Source organism: Pararge aegeria, chromosome 2 (assembly GCF_905163445.1).
Source record: "Pararge aegeria chromosome 2, ilParAegt1.1, whole genome shotgun sequence".
Taxonomy (NCBI): Eukaryota; Metazoa; Arthropoda; class Insecta; order Lepidoptera; family Nymphalidae; genus Pararge; species Pararge aegeria.
The window spans coordinates 2933911-2961655 of record NC_053181.1 but is presented as its reverse complement, the minus strand read 5'-3'; the positions used below and the strand labels follow the sequence as shown (position 1 = coordinate 2961655).

The 27745-nt window shown below is 35.2% G+C and overlaps 1 protein-coding gene across 9 annotated transcripts in view; it reads left to right on the top strand.

Annotated features, from left to right (window-relative positions):
• LOC120627767 overlaps positions 1–27745 on the top strand; it is a 236230-nt gene that overhangs the window by 22229 nt on the left and 186256 nt on the right. For all 9 annotated transcript variants that reach the window (XM_039895841.1, XM_039895832.1, XM_039895867.1 and 6 more), the window contains exon 2: positions 12027–12088. The gene's annotated coding sequence lies outside the window, so the exon portion shown is untranslated. The remainder of the gene's footprint in view (positions 1–12026; positions 12089–27745) is intronic.

The window sequence follows — 27745 nt, the reverse complement described above, 5'->3', positions numbered from 1 at the left end:
GCTTAACTTTTAGTAGTTAGTTATATTACAATAGCCAACGTAGATCAGTTACAAATTCTATTATCGATTCGATCAATTCTGTAAAGCGTTTCGCCCACGGATATCGGATCTATTGTTTGTTGAATGGATTTTAGATTGGTATTTATTTTTTGCATATCTGTTTAATCGACTTCTATAGGAATGCTTGGTTCTAGCGTTTTTACGTAAACTTTTAGAAATAAAACTCTTTTTAGGTATTTAACTTATTTTTAATCGCAGTAAAAAAAACTAGCCAAGTGCTAGACAACGAAAATTTTTCCATCGCACTTTCTCATCGTAGCTTGAAATGAAACGTATAAATATATTAATTTGATAATAGTAGGTACGTTTATTATGCAATGACCGGTCGACGTATTATTTATTGCTCTGCAATGTAGCAAAATAACATTTTTGATTTTAAGCTTTTTCTACTATAAAGAATAAAGCTAGCGTTGTATTTTCCACGATTAACCGGTCAATAATCTGTGACATTGTGTTAAGTAAATTCAATTTTTCATTGACTGAATTTTTAAGTGGTAGAAGTGTAGTGGTAACTGGTAGAATATGTTGATACAAGATAAGTTATTTTTAATTACATTTTATAGACAAATTCAAGCGTATAAATACTATTTCTGTTTCTATGTTCGGCAGATGGAGGTGTTTTACAACTTATCTGGGTAGTTATTTTTGGTCTTTTATCTAAAAACGACTTTGCTGTAAGAAGCTTTACATTACAAAATAATAAACTGATTAGGCTCAATGAAATGGCATCAAAAATGCATGACGTTATATTTCCCAATACCATAATTTATTGTTCTGTTATCTCCAACTGTAATAGGCATGTATCGGGCAGCTGTCCACAGTTTATTTGGCTGCCAGAGTCACGATACGATTGTCCACGCACGTTTATTGCTTCATTTATTATAACTGCCCATTAACTTTGATCTGAACATACGAGGTATTTTAAAACATATCCAGATTATTTGTTATTGATCGTATATCCTTTATGGAAACCTAAGGTTTTTCATACGTACCTGAATTTCTCGTTTTTGATAATTTGCTTTGCATCAAAAATACTAAAATAATTGTTTTGGAAAATTAATTTTTTCCTTACATATGAAACAACAACTCCCACATTATATTTCCCGATACCGTCATTTATTGTTCTGTTATCTCCAACTGTAATGGGCTCGTATCAGACAGCTGTCCACAGTTCATTTGGCTGCCAGAGTCACGATACAATTGTCAAGCGCGATACACCTTTATTGCTGCATTTATTATGTTTTATTCGTTCGCTGATTTTTAGTGTATATAAACTTTGGTCTGGATAAACGAGGTGATTTATAACATATCTGAATTTCACGTTTCTGATAGTTTACTTTATTACATCAAAAATATTTAAATATCCGTTACAACACGAAATTGAGTTCTCTAATTTTGCATACAATATACATTACCTGGTTATATTTCCCGATACCATAATTTATTTCTCCGTTATCTCAAAATGTAATGGGAATATATCAGGCAGCTGTCCGCAGTTCATTTGGCTGCCAATGTCACCATACGGTTATAAAGTACAATGCATAAATATTGCTGTATTTATATGCCTATTAGCTTTTAAGTTGAACAAGCCATTTGGTATTGAGTGTTTGATAAATATTCATCGTATTTTTAAAAGATTAGAGATATCAGCACTGGCTGGTTTAAAAAAGTGGTGGGTGACAGACTCATTATACCGATTTATTACATTATTAAGTATATTCTTCACATATAGATTTATACTTTTTATTAAGAAATTCTTAGTAGCTGACAAATTGGCGTCATTCATTTCTAGCTTCGGAGAACGTAAGACGTCGGTTATTATCACTAATATGTCATAATAATCGTTAAAACCCACCAACCCGCATTAGAGCACCGTGGTGCATCTTTTCTATAAAACCATCTCTCGCATTGAGTGTAGGCTTACTCCTGTTTTGTAGTATAGCAAATCAAAAATCATATTAGTATCTGAACGAAGCAATGAAACAAAAAAACGAGAGGCTAATGCACAATATTATGTTTCCTTTAGGGTATAAAGGCACAGATAAATTTTGGATCAAAAGATGTCAGAGTTGCTTGAATACTGTCTAGGCGCCAAATACATATAATATTATCACATCTAGTAGATTTAATATAGTTCCATTATTTCAAAGATCCTAACGTCTAGGGTTATGAAGAGGTTTACATTCCCAGTTAACAAAGATGCCTGGCATCCCAGCGTCTGACTTCAAACTAGGACGACTCGTATTTAGGTCCAACTTTCTGTGCGACAGTGCTATATAGTTAAGGCTTTCTTGTTCCACATCCAAATTGTCGCATCTCTGTCGAGTAATTGTATTACAATTTATGTTTGTAATTTAAATTATATTAGAATTTAGTTTGGGTTCACTAATTGCTTGTATAATTAATTGTTGTTGATATTAAATGATATTAGAATCTGTGGGTCCACTACCTTTAGCCGTTCATATTACTACTATTAATGGGCTGTGTGTTTCTTTGTTATTAAGTTTTATTTGAAGTTTTTAAACGCTTCTTATACCCTCATAGTAGGAACATACAAGTTTTTGGTTTCAAAGTACCTAATCGAGCTACATCTTTTTTGTTTTGTTATTGAGTTGATTGTTTTTTGATTAAACATACAGATTTCATATTTTGATGATAGATAGATACTTTGCCGTGTGGCGACGATAGATTAGAATAAAGTTGTCATCAACTCCTCTTCCTTCGGGGGTCGTACGAAGCGATCAACGGAATATAACGGAGAACGAGCTGAATCCGCCTCTGTGCTACTACTACCATCTTCTGCGATTACCAACAGATGTGTTGGTGCCCAACGCAGTGGTTATGGGCAAACCCTTCTGTTGGGAGAGGCTTTAGTCCAGCTGTGGACTGGTAAAGGCCATTCATGAATTCAATATCTATAAATTGAGTGGTTAGGAATCGCAAGACGATATCAACGTAAAATAAACAAATTACGTATGAGCACCTATTTTTTAGGCTTGATAAAAACCTAACCGAAAAATATTTCAATTCTAAAAAACAAAATATTTTTTTATTAAATGGCGTATTAAGTACGTATTTCTTGAAAGGGTCGTTGGCAAATAAAACCCTTTGTGAAGTGACGAATATTAGATCCTGCGACAGTGATACTTATTACTCTTATTAGATTCTTGGAGCAATTGACTCCTTGATTGGATTTTAATCTAACTATCAAACAAAAGATTCGATGTAGATGACTCCCAATAAATTGGGGTTGATTAAAGTGATCTTTTGTTACAAATATAATACTTTATTACAAGTATTTACAAATACAGGAGTTCGTTAATTACTGTTTGTATTCTGCTTTTTTATATTTATAATATATAAGGAATGAATTTAATATACGTGGAAGTTCAAAGTAAAGTAAGAGATATTATATTCTGCAACTTTTTTAAGTAAAGAGTTAAAAATGTTGTAGTATATATTTTTTCTTTCATTTCAGTTGTTTTACCAAGTCGCTTCTTTATTGTTAAAAATTTTTTTTCAAGGAATGATCAACATCAACCCATGACCGGTCCACTACAACGCACGGGTCTCTTCTCATTACGAGAAGGATTGGCCGCAGTCTACCACGCCGCGCTGGTCAAGTGCGAAGTAGTAGACTTTAAACGCCCTTCCTTGGGAACATTATGGAGAACTCTCAGGGATACAGGTTTTCACACGATGTTTTCCTTCACCGTTAAAGCTAGTGCTATTTTATTGCTTAAATAAAAAAAAAACGCCAAGGTCGGTCGCCCCGAAAGGGAAGCCGAACCCTCACCCACTACTATATCTTCAAACGATGTGGTTGCCAGACGTGTCTATGCTTTGTATTTTAATGGCGCAAGGTATAGGTTTTATTGCAATGAAAAAGTTCGTCTTGAAAAAAACGCCTTTTTATTTTTTAAATTATCATTGTTAGACTCTGAGAGCCATTGTTTCTATACGTTACAATCTAAGAGCATTATCGATTAGCTACAGAACCAAATTGCTTTTCTATTATTACTAAAGCTTAAGGAATAATTAGAGTTGCGAGTTGTGAATTTGAGAAAATACAAAAAAAAACACGGTTGCAATAACGTTTAGAGTCGCAATTATACGTTGCTCTTATTTCATCGATATATACATAGAAATAAAACTTACTTTTAATAAATGTCAAAATCGGTTCATTTAAAATCAAAATAACGGGATAAATATACCATCCATGTTAACGAGTTTGCGTACTTTCATAATTGTACCTTAAAGATATTTTGCATCATGTATAATGAAGTCGGTCTCATATTTTCTTTCAAAATACTATTATTAATTTAAATAGTTGTTTTATTTTCATTTTACTTTATTTTACAAACCTCAACATTGGTAAACATTATTCTAGCCAACATTCTTTACCCAAAACATCACAAGATGATTTGGGTAAAGAAAGTTGTCTCATTGTTTCTATTTACTTATTTATCGAACAGACTTAGTTCCGCAGCATACGCGGTTAAAAAGATTCGTAATATTATGACAGATATAGAAACTGCTAGGCTTGTGTATTTTAGCTATTTTCACAGCATTATGTCCTACGGCATTTTATTATGGGGTAGTGCTGCTAATGTTGATTCTATTTTCGTCCAGCAGAAGAGGGTTGTTCTTAAAGAAGTTAAAATAATGACGGTTCATAGTCAGTGCATATTTGAAAATGTTGAAAAACTATTTATAAATTGAAATGTATGTCCATAAAATTATAACAAAATTTAAAAAGAAAATTGACTGCACCATATGAACATTAGAAGCAAAAATAAACTCGTTGTGGAGTTTCTAGGCTACGTTAAATTGATTATGTAATCACAACAAATTACCGTATGAAATTTTTGAGATGTCTCTCTTAAACGATCAAAAAGCTTGGGAATGAATTTCTCTAACGTCCTAACTTCATAGCTTAATAATTATTGACTGTGAGATGGTTATAAAAAAAAAATTACTCGGCTAAATTTTTTGTGGGCTCATCTTAGGCGCGTTGCAACCCTTGTAGCTTTAGATTTAAGTTGGCGAAAGGTGTTATCACCACCCCCTTATAATTATGTAAACGTATATATATGTAGGCTTCATAAAGTGCCTGTGATAGGCCTACATGAATCAAGAATTTTTGAATTTGGATTTTGAATTTATTTCATCATGCGTTCATTGAAGTTAGAGATTCCTTCGCTTTATTCAACTTGGCTGTATCAGAAGGTTGAAATTTGGCAAAGTGGATTGTGCTTCAGATATTATATTACTAAAGTTTCTTAATACTAGTACAATACATATTAGTTGCATCATAGGCATCGCCCTAAGTGGACTGTGGGGTCTTTACAAAGTTATCACAAGCTAAGGCATGGCTTAAATTAGCGAGTAATACAGAACTCTGTGCAAGTAATATATTAACTTCACGTGAAAGTTGAAGTGAAATTAAAGAGAACATTGTTTACCGAAACTGTAACGTCGGTCGGGGCTAGCGGAATATCTGAACTTTTCGACGGGACAAAGTTGGGAGCACGAGCATGACTAGATGTTGAGTCGAGCACCGAAGTTAATACGTAAACTTGTTCCGGGAATAATTAAAAAAGTGCAGCTAAAAAGCGCAGTTGCCTAGCTTCGGTCATATAAAGTTTGTTTTCTTGCATGAAAATGCTAGTATAGTTTTAAACATGAAATTAAAGTGAGTCGATTTCTATACTAAGAGTAGGTACAACAAGTTGCATTAAATTTTTTACATCACCGAAAAATTAGAGGTAAAATAATTACTGTCAACTGCTAAATGGTATGAATAGTCTAACCGCCTGCTCGAGAAACACTACTGAAGTGGAGTCGTTTTTTATGCATATTAGTCGTTTACACGGTTTCTGAATGTTCTTAAATCCGTGTTTGAATCTTCTGTTAATGCAAAGCGATTTATACGAGAATCTAAAACGCTTCATTTACTTGAACATTTGGGCTTCGGCTGGTTACAACCCTACCATAAAGATGTGCCGCTAAGCGATTTAGCGTTCCGGTACGATTCCGTGTGTCGTGGCTTTTTGTCAGGATTCTAATTTGTTTGAAAAAAAGGCAAGTTAATGGTGCCAGTGTCAGTGCATTGACGAAATCTGTGATTATAGAAGTAAAGTCTTTGACAATAGAAACTTAATAAGGTTAAAACTTATAGTTTTTATTAATTATGGTCGAATTTCGACAACTAGGCGACCCCTAGTTATTATTACCTGCCTGCACGACCTAAATGAGCAACCAATCGACATTACTTTTGGAGTTAGTTGAAAGGGCGTAGAGTATCATTAGTTTTTTTTATTCAAGGGAAACCAACGATTCCCACGGGATTTTTAAAAAGCTGTAATAAACGCGGACGTAAAGAACATTGGCAACAGCTATAAAAAAAATCAACTCTATATAGAAAATATAAATCACAGGTAGAAAGTTTAAGTGTTATTAAACAACCATTGATTTAATGTGTTACATCGTCTGTTTAAAAACTACGTCTTTAGAACTCGCATTTGGTTGTTTTTGATAATTGTCTGATTATTTTTTCGTAACGTGGTCTTAAATAAAATAATAAAATACACTATTATCGTGGTATGTACCAATTGAACTATATTTAAGAAATGTTGATTAAGCTCCAAAATCTTAGAATAAAATCTTTAATTTTTTAAACTCTTGTATTTATAAAATCACTGGAACAGACTACAACTTGTAAGGAGAACCTCTGGATCAATAAAACGCCGTTGTTTGAATCCACCATTAAATCTAGCACCTTTTCTATTTCGTCACCACGACATACTCCAAATTCTTGATGCCCGCGCTGACTTGACCCGACTTTTTCACTTTTGTTTTTCAACTACCCACTTTTCATTTACTTTTAATTATTAAAATATATAAAGCTGGATTGCTTTTAATATTAAAACGCAAATTAAAACCTAACAAACTCAAATGCATAACTTAAGTTTCGTAGACAGAGAAGTAAATAGACAAATGGATAGCATCCGTCGCATTCACACAAGTAAGAGAACAACTTATGTATACGTCTTGTAAATAAACGAGATAAAGGGATAGGGTCTTTTGTCTCATACCGCGTGCCGGTTTTTTCATGGATTAGCAAAGCACTTTGCGAAACAAGTTTGACAGTTAGCCATCGTTTTATTAGTAAGAGATACTTTTATTAGTAAGAAATTTAAGATACACCGATTGTGAGCACAAAAATTCAGACCTTACTAATTTGACATTGTTAATAACCAGCTTCCATAAAGAATTTCTGCGAAAACATGGTACGGTGCAGTGTTTTAGGATATAAAGTGATAGTGAACGTAAATTTACGGATTTGTCGTTCCACTCGTAAGTACAATACTTTTGATTTGCTAAAAGTATAAATAATTATCGTTTATTATATTTCTATAATATACAACACAATTTGCAATAGAAAATAGATCGTTTATAAGGTTTTATGCTAATTTTAATCATACATAACCTAAAGTATAATAGAGTGCAGTGTTGCCTACATTCAACATGAAAATTGCCCAAACCTCTATTCTATTAAAATTATAGAATTTCAAGTTTTATGTGTCAATAATCATAAATTTAATTCCATGAATGTATGATACGATGTTCATGTATTAGAGAAAAAATGTATTTGGTGAAACTGTAAGAAAAAAACTTGTTGACTCCAATAAATATGCAAGCACTACGTTGTAAAGTCTAAAGCTAATTTTTTTTTATACTCCTCGAAATATTTCGGAATCCATCGAAGATAGTCTTTGACCATTTTCATGTACAGAAAAGTAAACTTAAAACTATACTATGCGGAGAAACGAATCTCCCAACTATTATTAAAAATTATGTTTAAAATATTTTGTTCCAGTTTTCCTACGGTCCATAATTAATTGTTGCTATGGGTTGAATCCACAGGTCGCACTAATTGGACACCCAAAAAGAGTTTAAAGATTTGCAGCAAACACTTTCATAAAAATATGGTCTTTAAAAAGAACAAACTAACGGTTCTGTATCCTAACGCTGTTCCAACACTGGTCAGTGAATAATTTAGCTTTTGAGTTTTCATTGTATGGAGATATGCTGGATGATATAATTATTACACTTTTTGTTTATTAGCCTACTATAAAATCATCTTTAGTTTGTATATATATAGATTTATAATGTTATTGACAAAGTTGCCTGGAAGCCAACCGCTCCGCTTTCATCTTCCAACTAATCACGAGCCAGAAGCCTTTCTCATAAAAAAAACTGCAAAATTGCTTCACAGACCAACATACTAATGTTATTCCATAAATGTTCCCTTTTTACAATTAAGTTAATTACGGAACATTAAAAATTATTATGCAGTTCCTTTAGGATATGTTTCTAAGTGTAGCTGCTTCTAATGAAACAAATGTCTACATTTTGCTACACTGATAAAGTTTAGTATGTAGGTAGGCATATCTACGCTAGTGCATTAGGAAAATTCCTGTAAAACTAGTGGTAAGTTGGAAATAAATAAATAAATTTTGTATGGAACAAATAGTAATAAACAAATACCAACAAACTATAAGTGTGGTAGAAGACCTGAAATCTGGACCTTAGAATCGGGGTAAAAAAAAATGTATGGCAACACTTCTCAAATATGCTCTGTCTCACAAGCGGCACGCTAACCATTCGTCTATTTACTTCTCTGTCTACGTTAAGTTTAGTATAAATGTACTATTTCAGTATCTGTACCTGCTTAGTTATAAATCACATCCTCGAACTGACGTTTTCATTTTTGTTTTCCAACTACCCACTTTTCATTTAGGTACGTTTAATTATCAAAATAAATAAAACTGGATTGCTTTTAATATTATAACGCAAAACAATACCTAACAAACTCAAATGCATAACTTAAGTTTAGTATAAATGTACTATTTCAGTATCTGTACCTGCTTAGTTATGAATCACATCCAGCATTGGTTTACTATGTACAATTAATCACGGAGATTCAAACTATGGAGCGATATAATTTTGAAATCCGAGCTGGCGGGGAATAGCTAATCCAATCACGAGCATCTGCCGCTGCAGTGTGATTAGGCTTGTTATCCTTGCTTATGTTTCTAAGCTCTGCAAGACGTCCTCTGTATATATACGAATGGACTCTATGTGGACTGGAATGGCAGTCCACACTCACTGCTAATACGGCAAATAATTTTAGTTCTAAGATAATTAAAGTAAACAATTTTGGATTGATTGCAAATCATGATTTTTATATCGGTACTCCACGATGAGTTTTTCGTCAATGAAGTTTTCATGTATGATAAATTAATCGATGCTTTTGACAGCATGTGTTTTAATCATCTGTTAATTCATGAGGGAATCTGTTTTTGTCTTTGGAAAACGTTTTTGTCTGGTGGGTTGCTTCGGCCGTAGCTAGTTACCACCTTACCGACGAAGACCCTTTTTGTCTGGATTATAATTTGTTTGATAAAAATAGACAACTTTATAGTGCTAGTGTCAGTGAGATGACGAAATGTGTGATTATAGAAGTATTGTCTTTGACAAAGTACTTATAGTCTTTGGTTTCATAGTGCTATGAAACCAAAGACTATAAGTACCCGATTCGTACGCGTAGTTCCTGACTTCCAGTGAGGTGAAATTTTCCCGTGCTTGCCGGTCTAACGTTATCCCCAAATATTCTAAAATTAGCTATAATTGATAATAATGACCTCCTCTTGAAATTTGAAATTTTCTCCTTTTTCCGTACTATTGATAAATAAAGTTCCGTACCGTATACAATCTTTCATTCTTAAATCCATCGCATATCATTACTTGTCCGTTTCTCGTCTCCTAAGAATCTTTCGCAAGGTAAATTTTGACAAAGAAATGGCAAAGATACCTAAAACCAAATTTAGTAATTTATTAAAATTTCGCATAAGATTAAAAAAATAAGTTATGTAGGGATTCATGACTATTTTGGTTGGTGTGTTAAATGTTATTTAGGCAAAAAAAAAAACGGTAATAGCGAATAAGTGCACAGAGCGGCTACGTTCTGAAAGCAAATCCGGTCATGTCGATTTGATTTTAACCCCCGTTGCAAAAACGACGTGTGCGTGTGCGTTTCTGTTTGTCTGTCTGTCTTTCTCTCTTACCACAAACTTGCGAATAAGATGTTTCTTTAGTCGGGTTTTATGAAATTTTTATTTAAGGTTACTACTAAAATACGCTGTATAGTAGTGATCAAGTACATAACGTTTTTTCTATACGTTTCATCAGAAAATTGACATTCAATAGAAGAAGACAAATCATTGCGTAACTATACAATCGCTATTCAACGTTAATTAGTAAGACAGTAAACGTATAGTGTTTATAATACGACTAAGAAAACCTCACTCCATGCTTTCTGAGACTCATTATAGTTTAGTTATGTGTAATAGTTTTTAAATAAACTACTGCCATAGTTTTTACTGAAAGAATTCAGATACAGCCTTAACATCACATGGAAAATTAAAATGAAGTGCCTCCTGCCACTTCATTTGGTACGCGAAGCGACAGCGAAGGTAATATGCGCGTGTCGGTCTTTTGTCTTCAATAGGGTTGTCATAAGTAAACACTTGGAATGTTTTAAATTAGTTTGTATGGAAAAATAAACATGCTTCATTTGATTTAATATTTTTACAGGATGATCCCTTATGAAATATACTTATCTACCCTTCAACAGTACTTCGTAATAAAATTACTCGTTGTATAGGGAACAATTAGACGGTCAAAGCTGTAAACGAAGCTATCTTGCCCATCTGCGAAACGTGGAAGTTCATAAATACTTCATAAACTGGAAGGGGTTGTATAATCAGGTCTTATGGCCAACATGCACTGGAGATGCACTTTCATAAGCGATGAGAGGCTTTACCTGAGCCCACTCGCTTTGTAGCGTGCTTTATGTGCACTCCGCCCGTAGAGAATTCAATATGGGAGGCATTTACATCGCTGTAGTGTTACAGGTATTCGGATGAATTTTTTCATTAAATCTACTCCGTTATCTTGCACTCTGAAATGGGGTTGGTGTGCAGTGGCCAGTGACCCTGCTTTCTGAGTGGCTGTGGTTTCGATTCCCACGACTGGAAAATGTTTGTGCTATTAACACGAATGTTTTTAATTATAGGGGTGTTTATCAGTATATTATAAGTATTTATGTATATTATTCATAAAAACAATAATCATCAGTCATCTTAGTACCTAGGGCTAGGGCTAGGTTTATTTATTAGCGGTCCGTCGCGATTTCGTCCGCATATAAGTCATCTTTAAAAGCAAGTCATTAGTTTTCACGGACTGATTGTCGAATATGATTTTTGAGAAACTAACCGTTTACGCAGCGCACGTAACGGTAGCTCTCAAAAGGAAAGAACACCCAGATTTTGAAAATTTTTTCATTTCATTGGTGAGCGTGCCCTTATGGGTCTTAGCGTGATGATATAATGGGCTATATAACACTAAAATATTTTTGAGTCTTTGTGATAGCATTACGTGAAAAAGTAGCTCTTCTCTCTGACGTCATATTTCGTCAAGAACGTAAAACTGCATTACAATAATGTGTTCAACGTTTTAAAAAAAAACTTGAGATACTTGAAAAGGCTCGGAAATCTGTGCCATAGGTATAATGGATTTTTAAAAGCATGCATTCAAGCTTTTATGAGGGACCGATATAGACGAAATATTATACGAGAGGAAAATCTTTAGTCATTAAAATTTGATATCTTTTTTTTTTTAGCACATGTAACGCATGCAGACAAAAGAATTTTCGGGTTAAACAGTCGGTCTAGGTAAAAAGGCAATACTTATAGATACATTCTTACCTGTTTTAAAGAGGCTAATTGCAGGAAGTTAAAATTTTGAAAAGCCTACAGTTATAATATTTTTCATATAAAGATTCTTTATTAGCAAATGTGTTAAGCCCTGGAATTAAAATGTTTTTTTTTTTGTTTCAGAAATAGCTGTTTCAGCGTTTTGGGTGGAAGTTGAATAGATTCATTCGTTCTATGGGATTGATGTAAGTTGGCACGTTATTTAACCTGTGTGTCTTTATACTATTTGTTATTTATGCTTAGAATTATATAATCAAAAAACAATTACATATAAATAATTTAAAAATAATAACTCATATTATTTTGAGCCTTCATAGATTTATTAATAATATTGTTTGAACCCTATTTTGGAATATTCATTCGGATATTATTATGACCGTGTAAATGTTTATACATCAAATCTCAATATATAATCCTAAACTTTATCTAATCTAGGAGTTAATTTATCATCAAAATCCTAGGAGAAATAATTAAGTAGGTATCTCAAGTCTAGCATTAAATCTCCAAAGAGTATGATATCTAGAAGCTGTAAACCCTAGAAGCCTTAAGAACGCAGACATAGTTAGCTTTTCTAGCTGGCGATAAATGTAAACGTGTAAGGAAAACGTTGCGAAGAAACCTGCACGCCTGAGAGTTCTCTATAATGTTCTCAACGGCGTATGAAGTCTCCAATCCGCACTTGGCCATATTGGTAGACTAAGGGCTAAACCCTTCTCATTCTGAGATTAGACCCGTGCCCTGCAGAGGGGCTGGGTTGTTGATGATGATATTCATGTAATCACGATATCCCTTGGTGTTAACTGTTTGTGCAGCTTAAGGTGGTAGCGGGCCTGTTAAGGATATGGAAGCTATATTAAATCCTAATCGATTTCTACATGTCATCGTACCGAAACGCTAAATTACTCTGCGGCTACGTGTATGTCGGTAGGATGGAGCCTCCCATCAGACCATACCAGATAATCAAGAAGTTATTGATTCCCTAATCGAGCCGGTTGCCTCGCACTTAAACACTCTGCAGAGTGCGCCCGGGAGGTCGTTACATGTCATCATCATCATCAGGGCCCTTTACAGGGCACGGGTCTCCTCCCATAATGAGCGGGGCTTAGGACTTAGTCCACCACGCTGGCCCAGACCGGATTGGTGGACTTCACACGCCATTGATAACATTATGGGGAACTCTCAGGAATGCAGGTTTCCCCACGATGTCTTCCTTCACCGCTTGCTTCAAGCAAGTATTTGAATTACTTATAACGTTATAGGTGCTGGGATTCGAAATCGGCCCCCCGAAAGTGAAGTCGAAGTCCTAACTACTAGGCTATTAGCGCTTCTATTTCCATATTTGTTACATGTAACTAGGTATTATTCGCAGTAACTCACATTGTCACTAGCTTGTACTCGTTGCCTTAGTTATTAGGTATTATACTTTGGTCGAGAGGCGGAACGTTATGCCTCACTTGGTTCAGGTTGGGGAGGAATATTTACTGCCTCTCCTTTGTCGCGACGAAGTGTACTTACTTTATTTATTCTCTCTATATTTGTTCCGTTTATCGTACATTTAATATTCATTAAAAATTGTGTTAGAAGCAAAAAAAGATTTGGGTTTAATTTTTCATAGTTTGCTCTTCACAATTATCTAAATTAAAGGTGTGTTGAGTCCACCAATCCGCACTGGACCAGCGTGGTGGACTACGGCCTTAACCCCATCTCATTGTAGAAAGAGACCCGTGCGCTGGGCCGCATGGAAGTAACTTAATACATATATAATAACATTCTTATAACACAGACTAAACATTGCCGAAAAAGTACAATTAATTTACAATATTAGAAAATTTTAAAAGCATTGAGCAAAGTAGTAAAACAATAAGTGGTAGGAAAGAAAAAAATAGGAATATAATTGAATATAAAGATAAATCAAAAGTATAAAGGTACATCAAAGGTATTTTTTAAAAGATGCATTTTTAATTTTCTTCAAGTAGCTAGAAAACAGATCCACGTCAAAACATTATAAGCAACTACTTGATCATAAGAGCGATGAAAGCCAGGAGAAAGAGAAAGAGGTGGAACAGACCTTAAGATCTTCGGGTGGTAAAGGTACCACCCGAAGATCTTAAGGTCTGTTCCACCGGAAGGGGAGGCTTCGGCAATCACCTGTAAAATTCGTAGTTATGTACGTTTTTAATTGAAGCAATTCAATATTACTTGTTTTAACAGTAAGGGAAAAAACAGTAAGGAAACCGGCATGAGTTTTCCATGATACTCCCGAAAGCGCCTGCCAATTCGCATTTGGCCAGAGTGTTTGGCCTTTGCCTTTTTATTCTGAGTGAAGACCTCTGAGTTGGTAACGAGTTTATTCTGAGTTGATAGTGATGAAACTGTTTGATACCCTATAAGTCATCATCATCAGTAGCCTATAACAGGTCACTGCTGGTCTAAGGGACTAGGTCCCAACAGGAAAGTAGAACCATAATCAACACGTTAGTCAGACGGGTTGGTGACTGCAGTAGATATTTTTCGTTATATTCTCTTAGAAGATATTACCGCGGCAACAGGAGGGGTGGTGACAATTATTCTGACTGCCGTCACCACACTGCACGGCATTAAGCCTAGAAATTGATGATAGAATCTTATATTTATTTATGGTTTAAGATATTTATTGTTCCATAAAGGAATTTCCACTTAAATGGAACTTACATGCAAATTTACAGAAAGAGGGTAATTATATAAAATTGCATCTTCGAGCGTACAATAAATAAATTGTAAATTGTAAGTGGGTAGTTTTAAAGCACCATCGCATCAAAATCATATCGACGGTCAACTGCTGACGCGAGCCGCGGCTGTGTCACTGCACTACATGGATTCTTCCACAACTAGATGTGACAACTTTAGTAACTATTTATTTATTTATTAGTAATCTAACAGCGTTACAAATTATTTTGGTTAAGGGCTTATCTTATTACTAAAATAATGCCAAATCTAGATTACAAAATACCTAAACTGTGACAATTAAGCAATAGGTGCAAGTACAACATATACAATAAATCAGTTACGATATTCCCAACAGCATGAATGAGTGTGAGTGAGTGTGACTGTGCGTAAGTGTGTGCGTGTGTGTATAAGTGTGCAATTGTATGTACTTGGGTGCGTGAAGTGCCTTATATATAAAGTGAAGTGAAAAGTTATATGAAGTGCCTTATATAACGTAGCACGGAATTACTTAAGTAAACAACACTAGTCTCTAAGAATACACATATCTGCATTAGTATACTCTATAGAGAATGTTCAAACCCCTTCAATTCCATTGCTCCAATTTCCAGCGCACCAATAAACTAGCAGCTTTTATATTGGCTAATAAATTTGTCAATAGAGCACAGCACCTCGACGCCTCGCTAGCGGACTGGCAAGACAATTTCAATTCACCTGCTTGCACACGCTCCTCACCTCTTATTCGCTATATTACGTACAGCTTTCCAGAAATCAAGCAAAGAAAATTCTAGGTACCCGTACGTATCTGTAGAGAAATTATATAAACAAGATCCGTAAATAAAATTTGGAGGGGTTTCACCTTACTATGTTCATGACGTGAAATGTCAGGAAGTTTATGTTAAAATTACATAAAACCTTCCAGAAATAAAGCAACGAAAATTCCAGCTGAGAACTGATACGTATCTGTAGATAGATGCATTTTATAAACAAAATCCTTAAAAAAAATTGAAGGGGTTTTACTTTACTATGTTTATGACGTAAAATGTCAGAGTACTGGTGTCTTATACTGTATATGAATTATTATTACGATTTAATTGCTCATGTCACTCTCCGTTCAATAAGAGATTGCTATGAAAAAAAAATTGGTTGTCTGAAAAGTCGGCTTACTGACGATAGTTGAACGTGACAACGTCGTAAGAAAATACTGATGGAATGGTTGCATTTTTCAAAAGAAAATTTTAATTTTAATTTTATTACTATCGTTGCTATAAACAATTGACACCACATTCACTTTTCACTGCACTTCATCCTTGCCGAAAACATGTAAATGTATTATTGTATAGAAGCTGTCCACGCGGACGCATCGCTCACTCAAGTAGGAGAGAGACAGATGTCGAACGCGGAGGCCGACTGTGCCTCTTTGTCGCTCGTTCCGCGCTCTCGCTTGCACTTCCATTCAGGAACGCCTCAAAGCGAGGTAACGCCGCATGCGTCATGTTTTTTCGTGCGTGCAGCCGGCTCCATCGAATTATAAGGCGTTGTCACGTCGAAAAAACGTGAATCCGTTGCTTTGTTTTGCGATCGAATCAATGTTGCGATTTTTAGCCATTATTGACCCCGTACAGCTGAATATGTCGCCGTTATAAGAAACACGGGGATGCAACATGCAATTAGCGGCAGTAACTGTAAACGCAACATAAGCTGCGCTCACAAACGCTCTAAAATAAAAGTCCGTTTTAGTCCGCAGCGAGCCCTGATCGCAAAGCAGCATTACGCTTCAAGCCGATTACGTAAAGAACACTGTCGGCCATTTTAGCTATATTATGTAAGCATAGAGGTACCGCCAGAACTGTACTTTAGTTTTAAGGATGTTTTCCGTTATAAAAGTACTTAATGAGTTATCAAGTGAATTAGTTGCCTTGTAACCAAGTGAGGAAGGATATACCAACAGACATACTCTATATTTATTATATTACTTAGGGTAACCGATAGCGTTCATTTTATATCATATGCACAATGAGTATGCATATGATATGAAATGAAGAAAATGTTCAGTACGAGCTATAAATACTTAAGGTTAGCCTTTTTATAACTCTTACAATGCCTATCCTTAAGTTTTTTATAACTCGAACTGGAGATTTTCTTAATTTTATATCAAATGCATACCCTGTGCAAACCCTCTAAGCACGCCACTGAGGGTAACACAGCATTATCGCGATTCCTAACCGTTTGTATTAAACTCAGTATAGCGGAATACATCGTCATTGTTAAAAAACAAAGGCATGCAACATGCAATAAGCGGCAATAACTGCACTGGCAACATTAGCTGTGCGTTCAGAAACGCTCTACAATACAAGTCCGTTTCAGTCCGCAGCGAGCCCTTATCGCAAAGCGGCACTACGCTTCAAGCCGATTACGTGAAAGCGTACTCCCCCGCTCGCTGCACAATGAGCATCGGGGCTTTCTGTAAAACAACAATGCTTATTGTTTCACGTGTAATTAATACCTACTGTATACGGTCTTATGGGACTTTAACGAAAATGGTCTCGGTAAAGTTGATTGAAGCTTATTTCTCTCATGGACAAAGGTTCTATGTTGCAAAATGAGCTTTCCTGTTCTTTTTACGAACGTATAACCTCAGTGAAAAACCATCGGCTGTAAACTTAGCAGCATTTTCAGATCATTCAAGGAAACGTCCTGCAACGTGCCGCCCTGTCTATCAAGCAGAGGCGTAGGTGTTAAGCCTTATTTGCCTATAATTACATCGGCTCCTACGACCTTCAGACCGAAATATAGCGTTGCAAAATTGTGGCCTAGTGGCACAAATAAACATGTACTTCCCCGGACTTCCCCGGACAAGCTCTGTCACAAAAGACCTGCTCAGTCTGCTACGGAAATGTTTAAATAACCTCAACTATTAATAATCTATATAGTTAAAGTGAAGTTATTTGTGATCATATTTCTGTCTAAATACGAGTAGTTGTCCACTTTGCACGTTTCAATAAAATTTTCTTGATAGAAAAACGAAAATTTCGAGTAATATTTTCTTGATTAGTTTTAGATTAAATAACACTATTAAGGTATGTAGATATTTCTGAGTAGTTTAATTATTTTAATATTTTTTTTATTAGTATAGTTTTCCTGAAAGATTTCCTTTAAGTGCCAGTGAAAACAGTCTAAAATTTAATTTAATAAATTGCAACGTTGCATTATAAAATCGAATTCAGCGATGGCATGTTAACAGGAATATAATTTTAACAAACAGGTACATTGGTAACCAAATTTCAGCTGTATATACAAAACACTAACTCGTTTCTATCGCTAATTGCACTATTCCCTGAAAAGTCACCAATTATGGGGGAAACTTGGAAGTTTTCTTGGAATAACTTTCCAAGCTAATTACTATTCCAGGCAGGGCTTTGGCGCCTCCTTTCGGTTTGCGGTTTGCATGGCAGAGATGAAGTAGAAGTGCTGTGGATGAATTATGTGTCTACCTCTTACAGGGTGAGCTTTAACGTAGCGGAACAGTGTAGAGATCGCACTACAACGTGTAACCGAATTACGAAATACTGTTAAAGTGTGCATAAGTATATGTCATAAGGAATCACTCTGTACAAATATTAAATCAAGAGAAGCACATTTATTTTACCATACAGACGAATTCAAAACGTTCTAAATATAAACTTATGACAACCCTGCTGAATATAAAATAGCCACACGCGCATAATACCTACGCTACGCGGCGGAACTGTATAGAGATCAATATACAACGTGTAATCGAATTACGAAATACTGTTGAAGGCTGCATAAGAATATGTCATAAGGAATCATGTATAAATATTAAATCAAAAGAAGCATATTTATTTTAACAATACAAACGAATTCCCAACATTCTAAGTATTAACTTATGCCATGTTGAATATAAAGACCGACACGCGCATAGTACCTACGCTACGCGACGCGTACCTAATAAAGTAAAGGGAGTCACTTGATTTTCATTTTGCATGTGATGGACAGATGAATGCCGACAACCGGTTCATTTAAATTCAAAAGTACACAACGGTCTATAACTTTCATTTATTTCCAGTACCTGCATGTCTACGTTATATGCACATAAAATTTCAAAGCCTTCGTTATAAGCACTTTTAAAACTTCAAGCGTTAGCGTTCCAGTAAAACGTAACGTAGATACCGACTTACCCGGCTACCGTCTTTCTTACTACATTATCACTTACGTTGAAAGAGATTGCAGTCAGGGGCTTTCTTAAAAAAAAGGAGTAGGTAATTGCCATGCATCGACATATTCGCATCAAATATAAATTTCCAAATTTTAAAGGTAAAAGGAGTAAGAACTCCGTCGACTATCATTAGTGAAGAAAAGCCTTCCAGAACCCTCGTCAACTCCGCTCCTCCTTTCAGTGCGTTTATATTAAAGCTTCAGTGAAGCGTGAAAATTATCTTTGGTGGAACAATAATCGATTTGGGGGTCAGAATGGGGCCGCTACATCGCCGCCAATTACACGCTTTGCGTGTCCAGAGCACTTTATCTAATTCACTGATCATTGGTTCTAAGTGACAGGCGACTGAATACGAATAAGGTTATGTAATGCCCCGTATTAACAAAAATAGCAGCCATAGCCGATCGATAAGTTCGATCTCCGGCATGCACCTCTAACTTTTCTAAGTTATGTGCGTTTTAAGCTATTAAAATATCACTTGCTTCAACGACCTGAGCAGTAGCGTGCACTGTGTTCCTTAGCAGGGTAAGCATACAGCAGGAAAATTGCGTAAGAGAGCAAAAATCCTCATCATATTCGATTATATAAAATTTTTAGGGTAGACAGTGCTTTTGTGCATGTATAAAGTGCACGCCACTGTGCCTGAGAGTTCTCCATACTGTTCTCAAAGGTGTGCGGAGTCCACCAATCCGCACTGGGTCAGCGTGGTGGACTACGGCCTAAACCCCTTCTCATTGTGGATGGAAACCCGTGCCCTGTAGACAGTGGCGTGCACTTCATACATGCGCAAAAGCACTGCTTACCCTAAAATTGATATATAACTCGTATAGGAGGAGGATTTTTGAAATTGTATGCCATTTTCCTGCCTTATGCATACCCTGGGGGGAAACCCAGTGCCCGCCACTGCCTGTAGAGGGCCAGTTATGGGTTGATTTTTGTGATGATATGATGCACTCAAAGGCGCGTGAAGTCTTCCAATCCGCATGAAGCCAGCATGGTGGAATACGGTGTAACTCCATCTCATTCTGAAAGGAGACCCGTGCCCTGTAGTCAACGTAGGAAAATTATGATAACTTTTTCCTTTGTATTATCCTATTCTAGGAAAGGAATTTGTGCTTGACAGATTTACGATATATACCTACTACATTATTCCAAGGGTTTTTTTAGGATTAGGGCCATAATTTCTCTCGAATTTGCCTAAAACGGGTTGGCCATTTGCCTCCGTAATGCCCTGCTTCTTGGTGATTTTAAAGACGCCTTTTAAGGGCACTTAAGAGATGCCCCACTTAGATAAAATATTGTCCTTATAAAAGCTATTAAAATGTGCGGGAATACTTATCAAACGTCACTAAAATTTGCCGCAAAACAATTTCTTTCGTTCAGAATTGCTCTTTTCGTTTTTTTCTGCGTATAAAGCAGCCCTAGACGCTTCATGCAGTCTTCTTCATGTCTGATTGAAAAAGTTCGGTTCAAATCGGACGGCCGATTGGCGGCACCGACCCTGTTTTTGGAGTCCAATGCTGTGTTCGATTCCCACAATTGTACAAAACAGGGCAGGGCCAGCACAGACAGGACACAAAAAATATATCCCCCAATTATATCCCCTGACAGGGGATATACATTAGGGGGTTATACATTACAGGGGTTATACATTATTTGGATATTATTTTGCACTTGTGCGCCAATACTCTAAGGGAGATGATAATTTGTATTCCCCATAATTGTCTCCTGCCAATAATAAACGTGCTGCTCGTAAAAGGTTAAGTTGTTAGGGGCATAGGAGTTATACTAAACCCTTACCCCTAATTATTTTCTACGCGACATCGTACCGGAACGCTTATTCGCTCAGCGGCACGTTCCGTCGGTGGGGTTATAACTAGCCACGTGTGACGCTTCCCATCAGACCAGACCAGAGAAAGTTCAGAATCCTCTAGATAGGTAGATAGAATATCAACTGTAATATGACTGTTATGGAAAATGTAAATAGGATACCCACTGTAATTTGCTTTTTCTGTAATCCTTTTCTTGGTTGCCTATAATTGAAGAAACTAAGTCCATTTTATCTCCCTTTGAACGATTTTTAAATGAACTCGATGACTTCTTATCTTAAGGAATGAATAAGTTCATTGCAGTTTAATTAGTTCTTAAGCTGGTATTATCCGATGGCAAGTCCGATGCAGTTGGCTCTCACTGCTGACGTCATTTGCATTTTTTTAATACCGATAAATTTATTGCCAGTTGCTCTTATAGCTTTAACCTTTGTTATGAATTTTAAAAAAGCAAGTGATAACAGTCGTTGTATGATACTGCAATTATCATAGAACGTATTTTTATTGTATAGTTATAATTGGTTGACCAAGCAGATAGAATCTGACGATTAACAATAACTCCTCACCTAACAGATCTTCGGCAATGTACCCTCTACGCACGTTTCGCTCCGAAACCGGAGCATCCTCAGGAGATGTTGACTCTACAATGACTTATCACTTATTCATTGTAAGGTTGACATCTCCTGAGGATGCAGGATTTCATAATATACTTATCTTCAATATTACTATCGGACTGACATTTTAATTTAATAATTCTATTTTGTATTACATGTAATTATTTAATATTATAATCTTTTTTTTATTTATACTCTTTATTTGTACACCACGTCATTTAGAAAACACAAAAAAAAACACTTACAGAATGAAGTAGGATACAAAAGGCGGCCTTATCGGTAAGCAGCGATCTCTGCCAGGCAACCTTAGGGTTAGAAAAACTATAAGGAAAAACGAAAAGGTGGGGTACACTGTTTAAAACATACATACGTGTAACTACATACTAATACATAAACCAGACTACACACATGCAACAATACTGATGCTAAATATAAATATACTAATACATATATTACATTCCATAAATGCTTGAATATGAGTTACAGTTTTAGTGTAACAATTAATAAAGAAAAGTAAATAATTATGTTTGCAACGCCCTGACAGGCTCTCATGTACATACATAATAGCAAACTATATGTAATAAACTATATGAACAATAAAAATAGCCCACCTGACGTTAAATTGACAACTATCGAGTATAAACAGAGCAACAATTCGCAGGGCATGCAAGGAGACGACACATCCTGCAATGTTGCCCTGTGTCCACACACGGCATTGCGACAAAGCTTTTAAGCGGCAGAAATAAGCATGGTGCATACTTCTCCGGACGAGCTCTGTCACAACAAATCTCTACTAGCACTTAAGGTACCATAAATATTTTTTTCGAACTATGATTTCATGAACACGTCAGGAGTTTTTTTTATTGCAGAGAGCTGTTCGGGATGCTCAGTAGTGATAGGATGTGCGGTTCGATAACCTTTCGCTATTTTAATAGAATATAATATTTATTAAATATAGATCAAGAAAGCATCGTACAGCTTCTCAATTTATTAAAAGTGTCCTCAGTGTGGTAAGTCGAGCACATCTACCCAATACCAGCCCACTACAGAGCATGGGTTTCCACCACGCTGGCCCAGTGCGTATTCGTGGACTCCACACACCTTTGAGAACATTATGTAGAACTCTCAGGCATGCAGGTTTCCTCACGATGTTTTCCTTCATCGTTGAAGCAAGTGATATTTTAATTACTTAAAAATGCACATAACTTAGAAAAGTTAGAGGTGCGTGCTGGGATTCGAACTGGGCCCAAGAAAGTGAAGTCGAGCTCCTACCCAATGCGCTATCACCGCTTCGTCGTTTTTGGTATGTCGAGCATTCGTGAAATACCAACAAAAATAACACGAAAGCGGGTAGTCATATTCTGGCCGTGACATCCAACTACCTCCGCAGTCCCGTGTGTGACCACGATTCATGAAACTGAATCGAAATATCGACAAATCCCAAAATAATATCGTAGCGTGTACCAACGGGTACACGCTACGACATTTTTACACGCTACGAACTATATTTAAGAAATGTTGATTAACCGCGAAAATCTTTGTTTAAAATCTTTAAAATATAATAGAAATGTGAACAAAAATTGAAAGATTTTTTTGCACTGAAAAGACGGAAAGCTTTTTTCTTAAAAGCAGATTTCAAAATACATGTACAAAACGAATTTATTACACACATTTATACTATATTATATTTAAGAAGGTTTTTTCAAATATTTATACCGTTTAAATTCCGTTAATACCATTCGAATCACTAAAGAAACAAGATATGAATACACATTTAATAGATCAGATCAAAGGACGCTTTCTCACATTTCTTTAGAAATTCAATACATTTGAAAAGTCCTCATGAAACGGAGTCTTATTTTATTTTCACGACAAATTGCGAATGCTAAGACAGCGTAAATGTTTTATTCGTTTTCTATTTGTACTGGGGAGGTTCCATTCGCATTGGTAATAGTGCACTCAGGAGATGTTGAGCAAGCCAAAGTAATTCATTTATCAAACATTTCAGTTTCTTGATAGACTGAAGGTGTCAGTAATGCCCCGCTAATGCACAACCGGAAGGGGTCGGTAATTTGTCTTTCATTTCCTTTAAAATTTCCGCAGTGTCCATTAAAATATTCCTGTCATATTTTTAATTTCATAAATTAATGTCATAATGATCTTACTGCTTTAAATATAGCTTTCTTTATCAAATAATTGGCTTTGCTACTTAGACATCGGTATACAGCGGTATATCTAGGAACTTTAAAAGTATACTTGGTGCTCTTATGACCGTTTTCACTAAGGACGAACAAGGCAATGCCTAAATAAGTAACGCCTAATATAAGGAGATTCTTAGGAAGGTATACATCAACCGTTCACCAATAGTTATGTTGGTTGATGAGGGTTCTATTTGTTTTTAATTATTTTGACTGAACTCTATGTTTACCGGCATAGCTTAAGGCGACTAATTTAGCTAGCACTGTGATTAATTGAATAAGTGATAGAAAACAACTGAAAATACGACCTTAACTACCTTAATTTGCCACAGAAAGACACACGTCTGCATGTGTCTTTCTGTGGCTTAGTTCATTCTGTGGATGTTGATTACGTTTTTTTTTAATTGAAAGGTGTGTTAGTAGGCAGTGTCTTAGCTATGTTTGATGAAAATAGGTCCAAGATGGCCACCGCTACAAAATGGCGGATAAAATATTTTTTTTACAACTTCTTCAATATGAATATCAAATAAAAGGGCTTGACAAGTTGAATACAATAAACCGTGGCAAATTTTAAATCTAAGATCCAATTAAATTATCTTTTCGTAATACCGTCAATATGGGTATCAAAGAAAAGGGCTTGTTTAGTAGAATAATGTATGCTCTGTTTAAAATCGGGGGTTTCTTAATTTTAAATTAATATAATAATGTTCTTTAAGGAAGCACGTTCTTTTACACAACACTATCACTATTCGATATGCTGTAAAAGACTTTGAACCTTTTACGACCGTTTTCACTAATGACCGAAAAGTAAATGTCTAAGTAAGTAACACATAATAAAAGAAGATTCCTAAGCATAAATTTACCATTCAATGAAATTTCACTAGGCAACTCATATAACCTAACGCATCCATGGTTCTTGCGACAAAGTATTATCATATTTTTTATTATTCGTATGGATTTTCTATAAATATAAATTCGGTTTGGTTATAAAAAACAAACCGAATTTATATTTTTTTCATATATCAAGGGTCAGTTTACGGATCCCCTAAACTTGAGAACACACATCGGTGTCGTAACTTTAGAAGGCGCCTAACATCGTTAGACATTACGTAAGAGTTCGTGAAATGTTTTGTTTTTCTCTATGAATCAAATACATCACTGGGCATCCGCAGTGGCGTGCACTACATACAAGCAAAAAAGCACTGCTTACCCTATAATTTTTGCATTACTCATCAAGGGAAAGGATTTTTACATCTTATCCTATCTTCTTTCTTTATGCATACCCAGTTCAAAAATCCTGTGCACTCCACTGGGCATCCACTGGCGATTAATAGGTTTTGTGAAAACGGGCATTAGTCTTCTGAATTTTCCAAGCGCTGGGTAATCGTGTACTTTCAACATGTATGTAGCGACAAAGTTTATCTTTCACCTTATCCTTTTCAAACTTCCCAACAGCTTTCGCAGTCGAGTAGAATATCTAATACAAAGATCCTTTGACGCAAAAAGCAACGTTCCGCCTGATATATATGCTATAGTCTCAAGGGATTCGAGCATATTAACAATGTTGTCTCTCGGGTGACACGTTTAAATATTACTTCCAACTTTTATCTCAAACGTAAATATTTTGCTGAAGCTAATTCTACTGTGTAATCGAGTGAGTGTCAGCCATTGTCCGCAGCACTCATAGGGCTTCATTTATTTGTAGGGTCCTCCGATTTTCCTCCCCCTTTTGTTTTAAGGGTACGCTGCTGCTAATTTTAATTTAAAATGTCTGCATTAATTTTATATCTATGAAATGCCATTTTTCATCAATTTATACTGCAATTGTAAATTTTAATTCGATATTGCATATTGTTAATTGTTTCTTTTTCTATTCTCTAATATTGTTATTTTAAATGTGTTAGTATGGGCTTAGTCTGAAATAAAGAGATTATTATAATTATTATATTAGTAATGCCAATTTACCTCAATTACAATTTAAATTAAACTGCAAAAGTTTATTTTTGTTAATTTATACATTTAGGCACCTTAAGTACTATTTCTTTCATATCATTAAGTACACGTTTAAATTATAAAGTAAACTTTCAATCGCTGTTTAATTTTTGAATTTTATATAAATATTCATTCCCTAGGATAACATCCTCAAATCAAATCATATACACTTTATTGTACGCAAAAGGCAAAGCAATAAAAACAACACAATTGAAATAACGGGAAAAAAAGTACAATAGGCGGCCTTATCGATTAAAAGATCATTAAGTTGAGAAGAAAGCTTATGTGTACACAAAATAATAATTAAATAATAAACATAAATTACAAAAAAAATTAAATAAAATATAGTTACTTCGTACACGTACACTTATAATATCAAAAATACAATAGAATATACATAAGATATACAATATATACCTATATGTCATAAAGAAGCAAGAAAGGAAAAAAAAGGACAAAAAGAAAGCATAAAGAATGCTGAAAAAGGGGGAAAAGAGTCAAATAAAATAAAAAGGAAATGATAAATTACTGGAAAGAAAAGTACTTGTTTGAAAATGGATAGATCTTTGATGAAAAGCTGAATCTGAATTTGAAGTCCTTCCAGTGCCGTCATTTCATAAAGAACTGAATTTAGCTGTAGGGCTAGGAATTGCGCCCTAGAGATGTCGCTGGAATTCATCCATTATTTACTTCAAGTGTGCCCCTAGTTCAGTCACTGATTAGTTTATTTTACATATGTACCTACTGGTTATTTTTTTTTTTTATAATCTTTATTTATTTTGGACTTTTATTCAACACGGATATGCCAGCCCCATCATCCCTTAAGTAACTAGAAAACAAAAAACCTAATCTATATATATATATAATGAAAATGGTCTTCGTTTGAGGCTCAATCACGCCTAAACCACTGATCGTATCGACATGAAACTACCACCATTCGATGCGAAATTTTTCCTAGATGGTTTATGGCTATCTATTTTTTGAATTCCAACATTCCTTCATTTTTTTATTGCTGTTTTACTTTTATGAACATTTATCTCGCTAATAAAAACAAAAGATAAGCATTTTCTCTTGATTCTTTTGTTTTCATGGATTTCAACAGAGTGTATTAAACGGATTATGGTTTTTTACATTCAGCTATGAATCTACTCACGGTAGTGGAGAACGGCTGGACCAATTGGGCTTTTTTTTATCTTCAGAATTGTCAGGAGAAAGTTTTGTATGTAAGAAAATTTAAAAAAAGCCCGATAAAAAGTTAAAAATTTCGATGATAATCGAAGAATTCCCATCTATATAGTCACTCAACACGAAATCTCGGGAACCATAAGACTCAGAAACGTGAAACTTGGTAGGAATATTACTTTTGCTATGTAGAGGTCAGCTATGAATAGATTTTAAGATATTCATTCCCCAAAGGGGATTGCGGGGGCGTTAACAATGAACAATTCCCGTTTTTAAACTATAGCTCCTATAGACTTCAAATTTGGTAGGAATCTTCTGTAAGAGGTGTAGAAATAGGCTATGAACGAATTTTACGATAGCTCACCCCACAGGGGGTGGCGGGGGTGGGTATTAACAATTAATATTTTTAATTTTCCAGCTAAAGCTCCTACAAGCTCCAAATTTTGTAGGAATTTTCTATAAGTGATGTAAAAATGATTTATGAACAAATTTTACGATATCCCACCCCAAAGAAGATTGGGGGGGCGTTAACAATGAAAATTTTCAATTTCCAAGCGATAGCTCCTATAGACTCCAAATTTAGTGAGAGTGTTCTATATGTAATATAAAAATGATCTTCGAGCGGATTTTACAATGAATCACCTCCAATAAGGTTCGCGGGGGTGGGTGTTAACAATAAAAAATTTCAATTTCGAAATATATCTTCTAAAAATTCTAAATATGGTAGGAATCTTTTATTATTCACATAAAGAACATCTCAAAATAGATTTCAATAAAGTCTACTTCCGACAGGAATTGCGGGGGTGGGTGTTAAAATCTAAATTTTTTATTTCTAACCTGTAACTTCTACAGACTCCAAATTTGGTGTATCTTCGTGTATGTAGGGATATTCGTGTATTTCCTTACAACAATCGTCTTTTTGGCAGCGGAGAAAAAGTCATTGAGAGGTTTCAAAAACTTAACTTTACATGTAGCTATTCCAATCAACGGACTAAGAATTTTACATTCATTTTACTTTTGCAGACTACATAACCGACGAATTCTTTTATTGCGGGATCGCGGAAATGTAACATTAAAATGAATGCAT